Source organism: Passer domesticus, chromosome 9, assembly GCF_036417665.1.
Source record: "Passer domesticus isolate bPasDom1 chromosome 9, bPasDom1.hap1, whole genome shotgun sequence".
NCBI classification, from domain to species: Eukaryota; Metazoa; Chordata; class Aves; order Passeriformes; family Passeridae; genus Passer; species Passer domesticus.
Genome location: NC_087482.1, coordinates 14,715,064 through 14,732,839, shown reverse-complemented (window position 1 = coordinate 14,732,839; position 17,776 = coordinate 14,715,064). Strand labels below are relative to the sequence as shown.

The following is a 17,776-nucleotide window of genomic DNA, read 5'->3' as shown; positions in this document are numbered from 1 at the left end:
TTAGCAGGGCTCCTTGAGAGAGCTTTAAGTAGCATTGGAAGTGGAAAAGGGAGTAAACCAGGCTGACGGGGGAGATGCGTCAGCACTGCACAGCCATGTTTGGGTGACAGTGGAGGATGGAAGCAGTGCTGCCATCAAAGGTCATGAAAGTGTAGCAGAAGTCACGGGAAAAGCAGGTTTTTGCCACAATTCTTTCAGACAAAAATACTACCAAAGAAACACTCTTGAATTTGGGCTTTTTACAGCAGCCTTCATCCAGGTCTTCTTCTAGGGAATTTCTGAGGAATAAGACATGAGTGCCTCTGCATTCCCATGCACAATGCTGCCTCCAAAATACTCCAGCCCTTCTCCATTTGGCTCCTTCCATTCCTGTGCAGAAGAAGGAAATTCAGTAGAGGGGAGGTGCAGGAATTCACAGGCAACGTGGGCGTACATTGGGGCCTTCACAGCCATCACTTTGTTCTGAGGTCACAGAGCTCTGTTTGATGTCAGGTTCCAGAGCCCCACTGTGCTCTTCAGTGCTCGCTCTGGGCAACGCTGCAGCAGCAGCAGCAGCAGCAGCAGCAGCAGCAGAGTGTTGCTAGCAGGGGGGATCATGGTCCTGAGCTGCTACCTCCTGCTGCTCTTTCTCGTGGCCCTGCCAGCCCAGAATGCCCAGAGTGCTCCAGCAGCTGGGCAGGGAGCAGGTAGGCAGGCAGGGGCCAGCACACAGCCCTGGCTGGCAGCAGCGGGGCCGGGAGCAGGGATGGCTGAGCCAGGAAGGCAGCACGGGGCAGGCAGAGGGGCAGAGGCTCCAGGGGAGGTGTGAGGGGCTGCAGCTGCTTTAGGGTGCAGCATGGAGAGAGCTTCCTAAGGAGCAAGGATGTGGGGAGGGTCGGGCCAGGCCCGGAAGCTCAGCACCAGTTCTCCATCACTCAGCAGTGGCTGTCCGTCCCTCCGCTCTGGGTGTCCAGCCTTCTGGCCCGGCTCCAGGGCTGACCCGCACACAGATCGTGTGGGCACGCCACGGCTTTTCCCTTCATGTGGGAGCTGCCAGCTCAGTGTCCCAAGGGCAGCCAGACCCCCCTGCAGCTGTGAGGATGCAGACCTGCTTGAGCGTGCCCTAGCAGTGCCTTCCACATCCAGGCCTTGAGGTGTGCCCATGAGGGCAGTGCACGTGATGGTAACTTCTTGTGGGTGTTTGCTTGTAGTTGTGGACACAGAGAGTGCTCTTTCAGCCCCTGAGCGAGGGGCAGATACCGTGCTGACTCCGAGCTGGTACCTCAAGCGTGAGTAGTCAGTCTGTCCTGCCTTCACAAAAAAGGAGCGCCCCTTTTCCCTGTTTTATTCACGAGAAAAATACCGTCATAGGTTAACGTGCTTTTGTAAATCTAACAATAGGGATGAAGGATGACAAGGTTCCTGAAGAGTTCCCTGAAGGATTGCCGGATGTTCCAGAGGAGCTCCTGGCAGCCTTGCATGAAGCCCCATCTGGTTAGTATATCCCACTCTGTTAACCCTGGCAGCCGGGAAGCTGAGCTTTTGCTTCCTGTAGGCATGTGCTGTATCCTGGACAGGCAGAAGCACTCAGTCAGAGTCCTGCTGCAGGCCCACTCCATTTCACAGCTCCTGCAGGGAGCCCTAGAGATGGTCCAGCACAGCCTCCGCTCGCAGCTGTTCTTCCAGATGACTGCCAGGGGCTTCTCCAGCTGCTGCTGCAGTTGCAGCATTCCTGGCCAGGGCTGCTCTGTGCAGACATTGGCATCCAGATGTTGGGCAAAGGCCAGTGCTGAATTTGGGTTCGCCACACGCTCAGCACAGCATGGAGGCAGCAATGACATCAGAGCAAGCCTTGGCTGCCCCTTGCAAAGCTCAGGCTCAGGGACGGGTTGAAGCTGGAGTCCAAGGGTGAGGGGGAACCTGAAGGTACTCCTTCTGTGGGTCATTTGGTTAAGTCTTGGCTGGTTTGGGTCTGCACTTCTTGTTGCACTGCAGAAAATCCAGCTGTCGATTCCTCCTGTCTTGGGGGGGACAGCGGCCTCGTCAGCGCCGCTTGCCGGAATGCCCAGGCCATGGTACCGTGCTTGTGCTGAGGGGCAGTGGCTTCTGGTTAATGTGTGCAATGTTTTGTTTTTCTGAAGAGACAGATTCTGAGACTGTGCCGGAGACCTTAGCTGTGGAAGAAAGTGACAGTGTGCCAGGCTCACATGAAAAAAGAGAACCAACAGAGGACACCAGGACACTTGCTGAGCCTGAGGAATATTCAGGTGAGTGCTTGCTAGATGCTGTCTTGGGCAAAGAGCAGCATTTCTGCTGTATCCCTGCAGTGCTCTCCATGGGTGAATTGCAGGTGCCCAGCACGCAGCCCGGGCCTGCAGCCCGGAGGAGTAGATGGGGCAGTGCTGCTCCCTGGCACACACTGGGCTCTTGTGCATGAGAGCTTGATGGGATCCCTCTTGGTCCCTGATGCTAAGACACCAGAGCCAGAGGAAGCCATCTCTGAAGACAACATCAGATGTCAGTTCTGATCCACTAGCAGTGCCAGTCCTTGGGCAGCTGAAGCACACTGTGGGGTTATGCCTAGTGCAGAGCACAAACGCTGACTCTTGCATTGTCTCTTCTCCTGCCAGGGTCATCCGGTGGGCAAAAAGCCCAGACTGCTGGACACTGTGACCCGAGCAAGTACTACATCCTAGTAGGGACAGTAGCAGCCTCAGCTTTGCTTCTGCTTGGGGCAGTGTCTGGCTATCTAGTCATGCATCAGCTGCTGAAGAGAGACAGGTCAGTTATTAATTGCTGCCATTGGCAAGGAAGTCTTTGCAGCATGCAGGAGCGCCCAGGCGGCTCCTAGCAGGGCTCTGAGGAAACTGTGCTCCAAATTCCTATCTGTGAGGAGTCTTCTTGGAAATCTGTTTCTACAGGAGGAGCCAGGAGGACAAAGAGGCAACAGGACAGGACTGGGACTCTTCCTGGGAAAGCTGTGGTCAGCCTAGAGGTGAAGCAGAGTCAGGAGAAGGAGCGGGAAGCAGCGAGAGAGCCCAAGGCAACGGGTTCAGGGACAGCTGCCGCCTGTTTCCTGAGCTCTTTGCAGCAGAGCTCGCCCAGCTGCACAAGAACATGAGCGCAGACCCGTCACCTCTGCCCACCTGCTCCTTCTGTGCTCTGGCTGACAACACCTCTTCACGGGACCACTGGATTTCCCTGGAGTCACCTCAGCCCACAGCATCCTCTTGGCCCTCCTACCAATACCTGCAGGACTACTATCTGTTAGAGGATGAAGATTAGTGATAGTGATAGATGGTTAGTGATAGTGATAGCCATAAATAGTGATAGTGGTAGTGATTCTTTTAGTGATAGTGATAGGGACACTTGATATTAGAGGGTGGTGGTTGTTTTAATGATAGTGATAGTTAATATTAGAGGATAGTGATGGTTTTAATGATAGCGTTAGTTAATATTAGGGGATAGTGATTGTTTCAATGATAGCGTTACTTGATATTAGAGGAGGGTGATTGTATTAGTGATAGTGATAGTCATAAATAGTGATAGTGGTAGTGATTCTTTTAGTGATAGTGATAGGGATACTTGATATTAGAGGGTGGTGGTTGTTTTAATGATAGTGATAGTTAATATTAGAGGATAGTGATTGTTTTAATGATAGCGTTATTTGATATTAGAGGACAATGATTGTATTAGCGATAGTGATAGTTAATATTGGAGGATGGTGATTGTTTTTGTGATAGTGGTACATTTAGTGATAGTGATACTTGGTATTAGCAGACAATTATTGTTTTCTTGATCTTGATAAATAAATATTTTTCCAAAAGCAGTAAGTTCTTGCCTGGTGTGGCTGTTTCTGTTGGGGTAGAATGCACAGAGCTGGGAGCAGGGCTGGGGCTGTGACAGGAGCTCTGAGAAACTTGCACTGCAGTGCAGGAGCTGCTTGTGCCACCTCAGCCTGCTTTCCCAGCAGTGGCCGTTCACAAAGCTTTCCTGCACCAGCACGGGGACACGCTGGCTAGCAGTGACATGCAGAAACTTCTCTGGGAGCTCATTTGGGATGCTGCCCTGAATCAGGAAGGTCTGGGCAGAGAGGGAAAGATGTTCTGCGAGGGATGGCTGTCCAGCAGTGAGCACATCAAGAGACCCGAGGTGGTGACTTAGGTCGTGGCAGTCCCTCCCTGAAGAGCTTCAAGAGAGGAGCATCAAGGAGCAGAAAGCTGGAGCCGGGCTGTGTGAGAGGGGAAGGAATGTCCTATCAATCACAGGAGCCTTCTTAAAAATTAGATGGATAACAGCGACGATAATTATAATAAAAATTACAGTCTTGTCGCACGCAGTATGGGAAAAAAGCCCAGAGCTGGAATAGAACAGAGAACTTTTGTGGAGGATTTTGTGAACAGCTAGCTAGTTGACAAAGGTCACACTGATATAATACCGTTAGTTAAGCAAGAAGGAGATGAGAATAGGAGTCAGCGGAGTGTCCAAACCTGGCAAGGGCACTGAGCCCTTGGTGCAACATCAGGATGGGGGAGAGGATGGTTAGTTAGAAATATGAAGAAAAGATGTGGACAGCTGCAACACAGTAGCCACAAGCATGCTAAGGTAGGCGTAGTTAGCTGATAAGTAACTAACCAATAATGAGCTCACCTTTTGCAATATGTATTGGCCTCATTAACACCAATATAAATGTATGTGCCTACCAATAAAGTTTTGAGATTTGCTGATCACTCAAATTGAGTGCCGCATTTCTTCCGCCGATTACCACAAACTTTGATGTGATCTTTTGCTTGAGGGAGTGTGGCAGATGCAGGCTCATTTATTCCTGTTTTTGGACTTGACTTAACTTTTAGTTCAGGGAGATTAAGACTCAGGCAATATAGATGGGGGTATTTCCTGCTGGATTTCTCAAGTGATGGAATGTAGGAAGGCCTTCCAGGTGGAAAGAAGTGACGGAGTGCCTGTCTCAGATGAAGAAAGCGAGGCACTGCAAGAAACCAGCATGCCAGGGAAGTGCTGTCCTGGGCTCACGAGTCCGACTGACGGTGGTCCTGCAGGCCTTTGCCCATGCCTGCTCCAGCTGGGCCATCTGCAGCCAAAGCTGGAGGTGTGAGTGCAGCAAAGCTGCTGTCCAAGGAACGCAGCACAGCTGCTGTTGAGGCTGACTGTTGCCTGCAGTGTGTGGGGAGGATATTGCCGGCAGCAATTGCCAGAGAGATGCTTGAAGGCATCTCTGGACAGTGGGCTTTTGGGGGGGTCCTTCTACTTCTTGCTCGGGTGGTAAAGACTGTCCCAAGACAATGCTCTTCCCTTTGAAGTGATGAAGAGGAAGCACTGAGCTCCTCAGCCTTGTTCCTCTCCTCTGCTCTCCACAGCAGCTCCAGCTGCGCCTCTGCGCTGTCTCTCATGGGCCTCTCTGAGATAGCAGCAGCTCTGAGATAGCCACCTCCTGAGAGGGCAGCCCAAGGCTCTGTTCAGAAGAGAGCTGTGCCTCAAGCCTTGAAGCAAGCCTCACAAACTCTTCTCATATAGACACCCACACTTGCAGCCTTCCAGATGCACAACTGAGAGCTGTGGGACATATGCACGCTCATGCCCTGCAGTGCCCTTTCTGAAATGCCTCGGCTGCTTCTGAGGGAGCTGACATGCCACTGCAGCAGCAAAAGAGCTCTGGATTCAATGGGGTCCGGCAAAAAGTGTGCCTGGCATTTCCCTTGTGTGTTGCTCTGTCCAGTGGCCAGTGCCTTGGTTTGCCACCTCATCCCTGCTCTCTGCCACTGGGGCCCGGAGGGGCGGGCCCGGGGCTGTGGGGCTGTGCCGGCCCCGCTTCCCGGGCCGCAGCTCCAGCTGCCGCCGCTGCCTGGGAGCGGCCCCGCTCCGGCGCGAGGGCCGAGGCGCCGGTGTCGGGCCCCATTGGCCGCTGTCGTGCCGCCGCAGGAGAGCTCCCCGCCGTGTCCCGGCTGCAGAGAGCGGCTGCCGGGGCAGTTCGCCTGGGAGTCTGAAGCGAGCATGGCCCAGGGAGCGGAGCCGAGAAATAGAGACCGAAGAGACAGGGGCAGGAAGCAGAACGGAGAGACAACGGGAGCAAAAGAGGGCCAGGGAACGGGGCCGGAGCTGCGGGAAGGGGCAGCAGGGACAGAGGAAGAGACGCAGAATGAGCAGGAGGGAGCAGGAGAGAGCGAACGCTGGGCTGGGGCGGGATGGAGACTGTTGAAGAAGCTTTGCAGAGACAACAAAATAGAGAGCGAGTGGCAAAGAACAGCGGGCAAGCAAGGGACTGGCAAGTGGCTAGAGCAACACACAAGGAGAAGCCCAGGGGCAGTTTTTGTATGCACTCCAGTAAACCCCGAGGTGTTTTCCTGCTGCAGTGGTCGCTGCCAGCCAGCGGCAGCAGCTGGGGCTGAGGCCCGGCAAGCGGGGCCGGCACAGCCCCGCAGCCCCGTGCCCGCCCCTCAGGGCCCCGTGCGCAATGGCGGCAGCAGGGGACGAGGAGGCCGCGGGCTGCGGGCAGCGCTGCCGCCCCGCCGGGCCACACGCCGCGGGCAGCTTCAGCAGCAGCACAGGAGCTCTGGGGACACTGGTGCCGCAGCTGGTGACGGGCCGCCGAGCAGCACAATGGCGCGGAGCGCGGTAAGGGAGAGCCTGGGCGTGTGGCCCCTTAAGGAAAAAAGGAGGGCCGTGTTCATCGGTGCCTCCCCTGGGGCAGGAATGGAGGGCCCGAGATGGCGCTCAGAGCCAAGGCCGAGGCAGCTGGGCAGCCTGCCTGGGTCCTACGTAGGAAGGAGATGTCACCAAGACACTCTCCAGCCTGCTCTGGCCCTCTGCTCATTATGGGCTGCGGCCTTCACGGTGGGCAGTGATGTGTGCTTGATTCCAGAGGATGCCATGGGCCGAGTTTCTGCAGCTTGTCAGCTGCATAGGACTCTTACGAGCCTTGGAGAGAGACCCGAGGGGTGGAAATCTGTCAGTGCCTCTTTGCTTGCAGCTGGAAACACCTGGGGCTTAAGTAGTGCTTCAGGGACAACCGTACCAAAGGTGTTCTAGAAGGCTGTCCAAGAGCTTCTGAGCGTAGGTTGCCTGGCACACATAAGTCATGCACATTTATTTGCCAGAAGAGCTGCTCGGCTAAAAGGCCAGCAGTGTTACCTGATATCTGCAGCAACCAAGACATTTGTGTGTGTCCCGTGGCGGTGCCTGATGGTGTCCGAGGACAAGGCAGAGGGAGCTCAGGGGCTCTGGATGACTGCTTGAGGGATCTGGGGCACATGTGGTATTTTCTTCCCCCACGTGCAGTGAGCCAGACCCAGGAAGGCTCTAGAGGTGAATAGGCGGCAGCCCGGTGTTCCCAGCAGCAGTGTGGGAGTTTGACCGTGGGTTACTCTACAGGACAGCAGGCCTGATGGTGGCACATGGGCTACATCTGCCTGAAAGGGAAAAAGGCTCTTGGCTCCAGAGTTAGCAGGGCTCCTTGAGAGAGCTTTAAGTAGCATTGGAAGTGGAAAAGGGAGTAAACCAGGCTGACGGGGGAGATGCGTCAGCACTGCACAGCCATGTTTGGGTGACAGTGGAGGATGGAAGCAGTGCTGCCATCAAAGGTCATGAAAGTGTAGCAGAAGTCACGGGAAAAGCAGGTTTTTGCCACAATTCTTTCAGACAAAAATACTACCAAAGAAACACTCTTGAATTTGGGCTTTTTACAGCAGCCTTCATCCAGGTCTTCTTCTAGGGAATTTCTGAGGAATAAGACATGAGTGCCTCTGCATTCCCATGCACAATGCTGCCTCCAAAATACTCCAGCCCTTCTCCATTTGGCTCCTTCCATTCCTGTGCAGAATAAGGAAATTCAGTAGAGGGGAGGTGCAGGAATTCACAGGCAACGTGGGCGTACATTGGGGCCTTCACAGCCATCACTTTGTTCTGAGGTCACAGAGCTCTGTTTGATGTCAGGTTCCAGAGCCCCACTGTGCTCTTCAGTGCTCGCTCTGGGCAACGCTGCAGCAGCAGCAGCAGCAGCAGCAGCAGCAGCAGAGTGTTGCTAGCAGGGGGGATCATGGTCCTGAGCTGCTACCTCCTGCTGCTCTTTCTCGTGGCCCTGCCAGCCCAGAATGCCCAGAGTGCTCCAGCAGCTGGGCAGGGAGCAGGTAGGCAGGCAGGGGCCAGCACACAGCCCTGGCTGGCAGCAGCGGGGCCGGGAGCAGGGATGGCTGAGCCAGGAAGGCAGCACGGGGCAGGCAGAGGGGCAGAGGCTCCAGGGGAGGTGTGAGGGGCTGCAGCTGCTTTAGGGTGCAGCATGGAGAGAGCTTCCTAAGGAGCAAGGATGTGGGGAGGGTCGGGCCAGGCCCAGAAGCTCAGCACCAGTTCTCCATCACTCAGCAGTGGCTGTCCGTCCCTCCGCTCTGGGTGTCCAGCCTTCTGGCCCGGCTCCAGGGCTGACCCGCACACAGATCGTGTGGGCACGCCACGGCTTTTCCCTTCATGTGGGAGCTGCCAGCTCAGTGTCCCAAGGGCAGCCAGACCCCCCCTGCAGCTGTGAGGATGCAGACCTGCTTGAGCGTGCCCTAGCAGTGCCTTCCACATCCAGGCCTTGAGGTGTGCCCATGAGGGCAGTGCACATGATGGTAACTTCTTGTGGGTGTTTGCTTGTAGTTGTGGACACAGAGAGTGCTCTTTCAGCCCCTGAGCGAGGGGCAGATACCGTGCTGACTCCGAGCTGGTACCTCAAGCGTGAGTAGTCAGTCTGTCCTGCCTTCACAAAAAGGAGCGCCCCTTTTCCCTGTTTTATTCACGAGAAAAATACCGTCATAGGTTAACGTGCTTTTGTAAATCTAACAATAGGGATGAAGGATGACAAGGTTCCTGAAGAGTTCCCTGAAGGATTGCCGGATGTTCCAGAGGAGCTCCTGGCAGCCTTGCATGAAGCCCCATCTGGTTAGTATATCCCACTCTGTTAACCCTGGCAGCCGGGAAGCTGAGCTTTTGCTTCCTGTAGGCATGTGCTGTATCCTGGACAGGCAGAAGCACTCAGTCAGAGTCCTGCTGCAGGCCCACTCCATTTCACAGCTCCTGCAGGGAGCCCTAGAGATGGTCCAGCACAGCCTCCGCTCGCAGCTGTTCTTCCAGATGACTGCCAGGGGCTTCTCCAGCTGCTGCTGCAGTTGCAGCATTCCTGGCCAGGGCTGCTCTGTGCAGACATTGGCATCCAGATGTTGGGCAAAGGCCAGTGCTGAATTTGGGTTCGCCACACGCTCAGCACAGCATGGAGGCAGCAATGACATCAGAGCAAGCCTTGGCTGCCCCTTGCAAAGCTCAGGCTCAGGGACGGGTTGAAGCTGGAGTCCAAGGGTGAGGGGGAACCTGAAGGTACTCCTTCTGTGGGTCATTTGGTTAAGTCTTGGCTGGTTTGGGTCTGCACTTCTTGTTGCACTGCAGAAAATCCAGCTGTCGATTCCTCCTGTCTTGGGGGGGACAGCGGCCTCGTCAGCGCCGCTTGCCGGAATGCCCAGGCCATGGTACCGTGCTTGTGCTGAGGGGCAGTGGCTTCTGGTTAATGTGTGCAATGTTTTGTTTTTCTGAAGAGACAGATTCTGAGACTGTGCCGGAGACCTTAGCTGTGGAAGAAAGTGACAGTGTGCCAGGCTCACATGAAAAAAGAGAACCAACAGAGGACACCAGGACACTTGCTGAGCCTGAGGAATATTCAGGTGAGTGCTTGCTAGATGCTGTCTTGGGCAAAGAGCAGCATTTCTGCTGTATCCCTGCAGTGCTCTCCATGGGTGAATTGCAGGTGCCCAGCACGCAGCCCGGGCCTGCAGCCCGGAGGAGTAGATGGGGCAGTGCTGCTCCCTGGCACACACTGGGCTCTTGTGCATGAGAGCTTGATGGGATCCCTCTTGGTCCCTGATGCTAAGACACCAGAGCCAGAGGAAGCCATCTCTGAAGACAACATCAGATGTCAGTTCTGATCCACTAGCAGTGCCAGTCCTTGGGCAGCTGAAGCACACTGTGGGGTTATGCCTAGTGCAGAGCACAAACGCTGACTCTTGCATTGTCTCTTCTCCTGCCAGGGTCATCCGGTGGGCAAAAAGCCCAGACTGCTGGACACTGTGACCCGAGCAAGTACTACATCCTAGTAGGGACAGTAGCAGCCTCAGCTTTGCTTCTGCTTGGGGCAGTGTCTGGCTATCTAGTCATGCATCAGCTGCTGAAGAGAGACAGGTCAGTTATTAATTGCTGCCATTGGCAAGGAAGTCTTTGCAGCATGCAGGAGCGCCCAGGCGGCTCCTAGCAGGGCTCTGAGGAAACTGTGCTCCAAATTCCTATCTGTGAGGAGTCTTCTTGGAAATCTGTTTCTACAGGAGGAGCCAGGAGGACAAAGAGGCAACAGGACAGGACTGGGACTCTTCCTGGGAAAGCTGTGGTCAGCCTAGAGGTGAAGCAGAGTCAGGAGAAGGAGCGGGAAGCAGCGAGAGAGCCCAAGGCAACGGGTTCAGGGACAGCTGCCGCCTGTTTCCTGAGCTCTTTGCAGCAGAGCTCGCCCAGCTGCACAAGAACATGAGCGCAGACCCGTCACCTCTGCCCACCTGCTCCTTCTGTGCTCTGGCTGACAACACCTCTTCACGGGACCACTGGATTTCCCTGGAGTCACCTCAGCCCACAGCATCCTCTTGGCCCTCCTACCAATACCTGCAGGACTACTATCTGTTAGAGGATGAAGATTAGTGATAGTGATAGATGGTTAGTGATAGTGATAGCCATAAATAGTGATAGTGGTAGTGATTCTTTTAGTGATAGTGATAGGGACACTTGATATTAGAGGGTGGTGGTTGTTTTAATGATAGTGATAGTTAATATTAGAGGATAGTGATGGTTTTAATGATAGCGTTAGTTAATATTAGGGGATAGTGATTGTTTCAATGATAGCGTTACTTGATATTAGAGGAGGGTGATTGTATTAGTGATAGTGATAGTCATAAATAGTGATAGTGGTAGTGATTCTTTTAGTGATAGTGATAGGGATACTTGATATTAGAGGGTGGTGGTTGTTTTAATGATAGTGATAGTTAATATTAGAGGATAGTGATTGTTTTAATGATAGCGTTATTTGATATTAGAGGACAATGATTGTATTAGCGATAGTGATAGTTAATATTGGAGGATGGTGATTGTTTTTGTGATAGTGGTACATTTAGTGATAGTGATACTTGGTATTAGCAGACAATTATTGTTTTCTTGATCTTGATAAATAAATATTTTTCCAAAAGCAGTAAGTTCTTGCCTGGTGTGGCTGTTTCTGTTGGGGTAGAATGCACAGAGCTGGGAGCAGGGCTGGGGCTGTGACAGGAGCTCTGAGAAACTTGCACTGCAGTGCAGGAGCTGCTTGTGCCACCTCAGCCTGCTTTCCCAGCAGTGGCCGTTCACAAAGCTTTCCTGCACCAGCACGGGGACACGCTGGCTAGCAGTGACATGCAGAAACTTCTCTGGGAGCTCATTTGGGATGCTGCCCTGAATCAGGAAGGTCTGGGCAGAGAGGGAAAGATGTTCTGCGAGGGATGGCTGTCCAGCAGTGAGCACATCAAGAGACCCGAGGTGGTGACTTAGGTCGTGGCAGTCCCTCCCTGAAGAGCTTCAAGAGAGGAGCATCAAGGAGCAGAAAGCTGGAGCCGGGCTGTGTGAGAGGGGAAGGAATGTCCTATCAATCACAGGAGCCTTCTTAAAAATTAGATGGATAACAGCGACTATAATTATAATAAAAATTACAGTCTTGTCGCACGCAGTATGGGAAAAAAGCCCAGAGCTGGGATAGAACAGAGAACTTTTGTGGAGGATTTTGTGAACAGCTAGCTAGTTGACAAAGGTCACACTGATATAATACCGTTAGTTAAGCAAGAAGGAGATGAGGATAGGAGTCAGCGGACAGTGTCCAAACCTGGCAAGGGCACTGAGCCCTTGGTGCAACATCAGGATGGGGGAGAGGATGGTTAGTTAGAAATATGAAGAAAAGATGTGGACAGCTGCAACATAGTAGCCACAAGAATGCTAAGGTAGGTGTAGTTAGCTGATAAGTAACTAACCAATAATGAGCTCACCTTTTGCAATATGTATTGGCCTCATTAACACCAATATAAATGTATGTGCCTACCAATAAAGTTTTGAGATTTGCTGATCACTCATATTGAGTGCCGCATTTCTTCCGCCGATTACCACAAACTTTGATGTGATCTTTTGCTTGAGGGAGTGTGGCAGATGCAGGCTCATTTATTCCTGTTTTTGGACTTGACTTAACTTTTAGTTCAGGGAGATTAAGACTCAGGCAATATAGATGGGGGTATTTCCTGCTGGATTTCTCAAGTGATGGAATGTAGGAAGGCCTTCCAGGTGGAAAGAAGTGACGGAGTGCCTGTCTCAGATGAAGAAAGCGAGGCACTGCAAGAAACCAGCATGCCAGGGAACTGCTGTCCTGGGCTCACGAGTCCGACTGACGGTGGTCCTGCAGGCCTTTGCCCATGCCTGCTCCAGCTGGGCCATCTGCAGCCAAAGCTGGAGGTGTGAGTGCAGCAAAGCTGCTGTCCAAGGAACGCAGCACAGCTGCTGTTGAGGCTGACTGTTGCCTGCAGTGTGTGGGGAGGATATTGCCGGCAGCAATTGCCAGAGAGATGCTTGAAGGCATCTCTGGACAGTGGGCTTTTGGGGGGGTCCTTCTACTTCTTGCTCGGGCGGTAAAGACTGTCCCAAGACAATGCTCTTCCCTTTGAAGTGATGAAGAGGAAGCACTGAGCTCCTCAGCCTTGTTCCTCTCCTCTGCTCTCCACAGCAGCTCCAGCTGCGCCTCTGCGCTGTCTCTCATGGGCCTCTCTGAGATAGCAGCAGCTCTGAGATAGCCACCTCCTGAGAGGGCAGCCCAAGGCTCTGTTCAGAAGAGAGCTGTGCCTCAAGCCTTGAAGCAAGCCTCACAAACTCTTCTCATATAGACACCCACACTTGCAGCCTTCCAGATGCACAACTGAGAGCTGTGGGACATATGCACGCTCATGCCCTGCAGTGCCCTTTCTGAAATGCCTCGGCTGCTTCTGAGGGAGCTGACATGCCACTGCAGCAGCAAAAGAGCTCTGGATTCAATGGGGTCCGGCAAAAAGCGTGCCTGGCATTTGCCTTGTGTGTTGCTCTGTCCAGTGGCCAGTGCCTTGGTTTGCCACCTCATCCCTGCTCTCTGCCACTGGGGCCGGGAGGGGCGGGCCCGGGGCTGTGGGGCTGTGCCGGCCCCGCTTCCCGGGCCGCAGCTCCAGCTGCCGCCGCTGCCTGGGAGCGGCCCCGCTCCGGCGTGAGGGCCGAGGCGCCGGTGCCGGGCCCCATTGGCCGCTGTCGTGCCGCCGCAGGAGAGCTCCCCGCCGTGTCCCGGCTGCAGAGAGCGGCTGCCGGGGCGGTTCGCCTGGGAGTCTGAAGCGAGCATGGCCCAGGGAGCGGAGCCGAGAAATAGAGACCGAAGAGACAGGGGCAGGAAGCAGAACGGAGAGACAAGGGGAGCAAAAGAGGGCCAGGGAACGGGGCCGGAGCTGCGGGAAGGGGCAGCAGGGACAGAGGAAGAGACGCAGAATGAGCAGGAGGGAGCAGGAGAGAGCGAACGCTGGGCTGGGGCGGGATGGAGACTGTTGAAGAAGCTTTGCAGGGACAACAAAATAGAGAGCGAGTGGCAAAGAACAGCGGGCAAGCAAGGGACTGGCAAGTGGCTAGAGCAACACACAAGGAGAAGCCCAGGGGCAGTTTTTGTATGCACTCCAGTAAACCCCGAGGTGTTTTCCTGCTGCAGTGGTCGCTGCCAGCCAGCGGCAGCAGCTGGGGCTGAGGCCCGGCAAGCGGGGCCGGCACAGCCCCGCAGCCCCGTGCCCGCCCCTCAGGGCCCCGTGCGCAATGGCGGCAGCAGGGGACGAGGAGGCCGCGGGCTGCGGGCAGCGCTGCCGCCCCGCCGGGCCACACGCCGCGGGCGGCTTCAGCAGCAGCACAGGAGCTCTGGGGACACTGGTGCCGCAGCTGGTGACGGGCCGCCGAGCAGCACAATGGCGCGGAGCGCGGTAAGGGAGAGCCTGGGCGTGTGGCCCCTTAAGGAAAAAAGGAGGGCCGTGTTCATCGGTGCCTCCCCTGGGGCAGGAATGGAGGGCCCGAGATGGCGCTCAGAGCCAAGGCCGAGGCAGCTGGGCAGCCTGCCTGGGTCCTACGTAGGAAGGAGATGTCACCAAGACACCCTCCAGCCTGCTCTGGCCCTCTGCTCATTATGGGCTGCGGCCTTCACGGTGGGCAGTGATGTGTGCTTGATTCCAGAGGATGCCATGGGCCGAGTTTCTGCAGCTTGTCAGCTGCATAGGACTCTTACGAGCCTTGGAGAGAGACCCGAGGGGTGGAAATCTGTCAGTGCCTCTTTGCTTGCAGCTGGAAACACCTGGGGCTTAAGTAGTGCTTCAGGGACAACCGTACCAAAGGTGTTCTAGAGGGCTGTCCAAGAGCTTCTGAGCGTAGGTTGCCTGGCACACATAAGTCATGCACATTTATTTGCCAGAAGAGCTGCTCGGCTAAAAGGCCAGCAGTGTTACCTGATATCTGCAGCAACCAAGACATTTGTGTGTGTCCCGTGGCGGTGCCTGATGGTGTCCGAGGACAAGGCAGAGGGAGCTCAGGGGCTCTGGATGACTGCTTGAGGGATCTGGGGCACATGTGGTATTTTCTTCCCCCACGTGCAGTGAGCCAGACCCAGGAAGGCTCTAGAGGTGAATAGGCGGCAGCCCGGTGTTCCCAGCAGCAGTGTGGGAGTTTGACCGTGGGTTACTCTACAGGACAGCAGGCCTGATGGTGGCACATGGGCTACATCTGCCTGAAAGGGAAAAAGGCTCTTGGCTCCAGAGTTAGCAGGGCTCCTTGAGAGAGCTTTAAGTAGCATTGGAAGTGGAAAAGGGAGTAAACCAGGCTGACGGGGGAGATGTGTCAGCACTGCACAGCCATGTTTGGGTGACAGTGGAGGATGGAAGCAGTGCTGCCATCAAAGGTCATGAAAGTGTAGCAGAAGTCACGGGAAAAGCAGGTTTTTGCCACAATTCTTTCAGACAAAAATACTACCAAAGAAACACTCTTGAATTTGGGCTTTTTACAGCAGCCTTCATCCAGGTCTTCTTCTAGGGAATTTCTGAGGAATAAGACATGAGTGCCTCTGCATTCCCATGCACAATGCTGCCTCCAAAATACTCCAGCCCTTCTCCATTTGGCTCCTTCCATTCCTGTGCAGAATAAGGAAATTCAGTAGAGGGGAGGTGCAGGAATTCACAGGCAACGTGGGCGTACATTGGGGCCTTCACAGCCATCACTTTGTTCTGAGGTCACAGAGCTCTGTTTGATGTCAGGTTCCAGAGCCCCACTGTGCTCTTCAGTGCTCGCTCTGGGCAACGCTGCAGCAGCAGCAGCAGCAGCAGCAGCAGCAGCAGAGTGTTGCTAGCAGGGGGGATCATGGTCCTGAGCTGCTACCTCCTGCTGCTCTTTCTCGTGGCCCTGCCAGCCCAGAATGCCCAGAGTGCTCCAGCAGCTGGGCAGGGAGCAGGTAGGCAGGCAGGGGCCAGCACACAGCCCTGGCTGGCAGCAGCGGGGCCGGGAGCAGGGATGGCTGAGCCAGGAAGGCAGCACGGGGCAGGCAGAGGGGCAGAGGCTCCAGGGGAGGTGTGAGGGGCTGCAGCTGCTTTAGGGTGCAGCATGGAGAGAGCTTCCTAAGGAGCAAGGATGTGGGGAGGGTCGGGCCAGGCCCGGAAGCTCAGCACCAGTTCTCCATCACTCAGCAGTGGCTGTCCGTCCCTCCGCTCTGGGTGTCCAGCCTTCTGGCCCGGCTCCAGGGCTGACCCGCACACAGATCGTGTGGGCACGCCACGGCTTTTCCCTTCATGTGGGAGCTGCCAGCTCAGTGTCCCAAGGGCAGCCAGACCCCCCTGCAGCTGTGAGGATGCAGACCTGCTTGAGCGTGCCCTAGCAGTGCCTTCCACATCCAGGCCTTGAGGTGTGCCCATGAGGGCAGTGCACGTGATGGTAACTTCTTGTGGGTGTTTGCTTGTAGTTGTGGACACAGAGAGTGCTCTTTCAGCCCCTGAGCGAGGGGCAGATACCGTGCTGACTCCGAGCTGGTACCTCAAGCGTGAGTAGTCAGTCTGTCCTGCCTTCACAAAAAAGGAGCGCCCCTTTTCCCTGTTTTATTCACGAGAAAAATACCGTCATAGGTTAACGTGCTTTTGTAAATCTAACAATAGGGATGAAGGATGACAAGGTTCCTGAAGAGTTCCCTGAAGGATTGCCGGATGTTCCAGAGGAGCTCCTGGCAGCCTTGCATGAAGCCCCATCTGGTTAGTATATCCCACTCTGTTAACCCTGGCAGCCGGGAAGCTGAGCTTTTGCTTCCTGTAGGCATGTGCTGTATCCTGGACAGGCAGAAGCACTCAGTCAGAGTCCTGCTGCAGGCCCACTCCATTTCACAGCTCCTGCAGGGAGCCCTAGAGATGGTCCAGCACAGCCTCCGCTCGCAGCTGTTCTTCCAGATGACTGCCAGGGGCTTCTCCAGCTGCTGCTGCAGTTGCAGCATTCCTGGCCAGGGCTGCTCTGTGCAGACATTGGCATCCAGATGTTGGGCAAAGGCCAGTGCTGAATTTGGGTTCGCCACACGCTCAGCACAGCATGGAGGCAGCAATGACATCAGAGCAAGCCTTGGCTGCCCCTTGCAAAGCTCAGGCTCAGGGACGGGTTGAAGCTGGAGTCCAAGGGTGAGGGGGAACCTGAAGGTACTCCTTCTGTGGGTCATTTGGTTAAGTCTTGGCTGGTTTGGGTCTGCACTTCTTGTTGCACTGCAGAAAATCCAGCTGTCGATTCCTCCTGTCTTGGGGGGGACAGCGGCCTCGTCAGCGCCGCTTGCCGGAATGCCCAGGCCATGGTACCGTGCTTGTGCTGAGGGGCAGTGGCTTCTGGTTAATGTGTGCAATGTTTTGTTTTTCTGAAGAGACAGATTCTGAGACTGTGCCGGAGACCTTAGCTGTGGAAGAAAGTGACAGTGTGCCAGGCTCACATGAAAAAAGAGAACCAACAGAGGACACCAGGACACTTGCTGAGCCTGAGGAATATTCAGGTGAGTGCTTGCTAGATGCTGTCTTGGGCAAAGAGCAGCATTTCTGCTGTATCCCTGCAGTGCTCTCCATGGGTGAATTGCAGGTGCCCAGCACGCAGCCCGGGCCTGCAGCCCGGAGGAGTAGATGGGGCAGTGCTGCTCCCTGGCACACACTGGGCTCTTGTGCATGAGAGCTTGATGGGATCCCTCTTGGTCCCTGATGCTAAGACACCAGAGCCAGAGGAAGCCATCTCTGAAGACAACATCAGATGTCAGTTCTGATCCACTAGCAGTGCCAGTCCTTGGGCAGCTGAAGCACACTGTGGGGTTATGCCTAGTGCAGAGCACAAACGCTGACTCTTGCATTGTCTCTTCTCCTGCCAGGGTCATCCGGTGGGCAAAAAGCCCAGACTGCTGGACACTGTGACCCGAGCAAGTACTACATCCTAGTAGGGACAGTAGCAGCCTCAGCTTTGCTTCTGCTTGGGGCAGTGTCTGGCTATCTAGTCATGCATCAGCTGCTGAAGAGAGACAGGTCAGTTATTAATTGCTGCCATTGGCAAGGAAGTCTTTGCAGCATGCAGGAGCGCCCAGGCGGCTCCTAGCAGGGCTCTGAGGAAACTGTGCTCCAAATTCCTATCTGTGAGGAGTCTTCTTGGAAATCTGTTTCTACAGGAGGAG

At 54.8% G+C, this 17,776-nt stretch overlaps 3 long non-coding RNA genes across 4 annotated transcripts; all 3 read left to right on the top strand.

The window, feature by feature from the left end:
* Window positions 1–594: 594 nt before the first annotated feature.
* On the top strand, window positions 595–2,235 carry LOC135307199 (uncharacterized). Its single transcript, XR_010367921.1, has 3 exons — window positions 595–686; window positions 1,191–1,473; window positions 2,121–2,235. It is a non-coding gene; the product is annotated as an uncharacterized LOC135307199 (long non-coding RNA).
* Window positions 2,236–8,028: 5,793 nt separating this feature from the next.
* On the top strand, window positions 8,029–9,669 carry LOC135307198 (uncharacterized). Of its 2 annotated transcripts, XR_010367920.1 has the most exons (4): window positions 8,029–8,120; window positions 8,626–8,703; window positions 8,815–8,907; window positions 9,555–9,669. It is a non-coding gene; the product is annotated as an uncharacterized LOC135307198 (long non-coding RNA). The 2 variants fall into 2 exon arrangements; XR_010367919.1 differs by lacking the exon at window positions 8,029–8,120 and having other exon boundaries at window positions 8,606–8,703.
* A 5,795-nt stretch (window positions 9,670–15,464) lies between these two features.
* Window positions 15,465–17,111, top strand: LOC135307197 (uncharacterized). Its single transcript, XR_010367918.1, has 3 exons — window positions 15,465–15,556; window positions 16,061–16,343; window positions 16,991–17,111. It is a non-coding gene; the product is annotated as an uncharacterized LOC135307197 (long non-coding RNA).
* The last annotated feature ends 665 nt before the right edge of the window (window positions 17,112–17,776 follow it).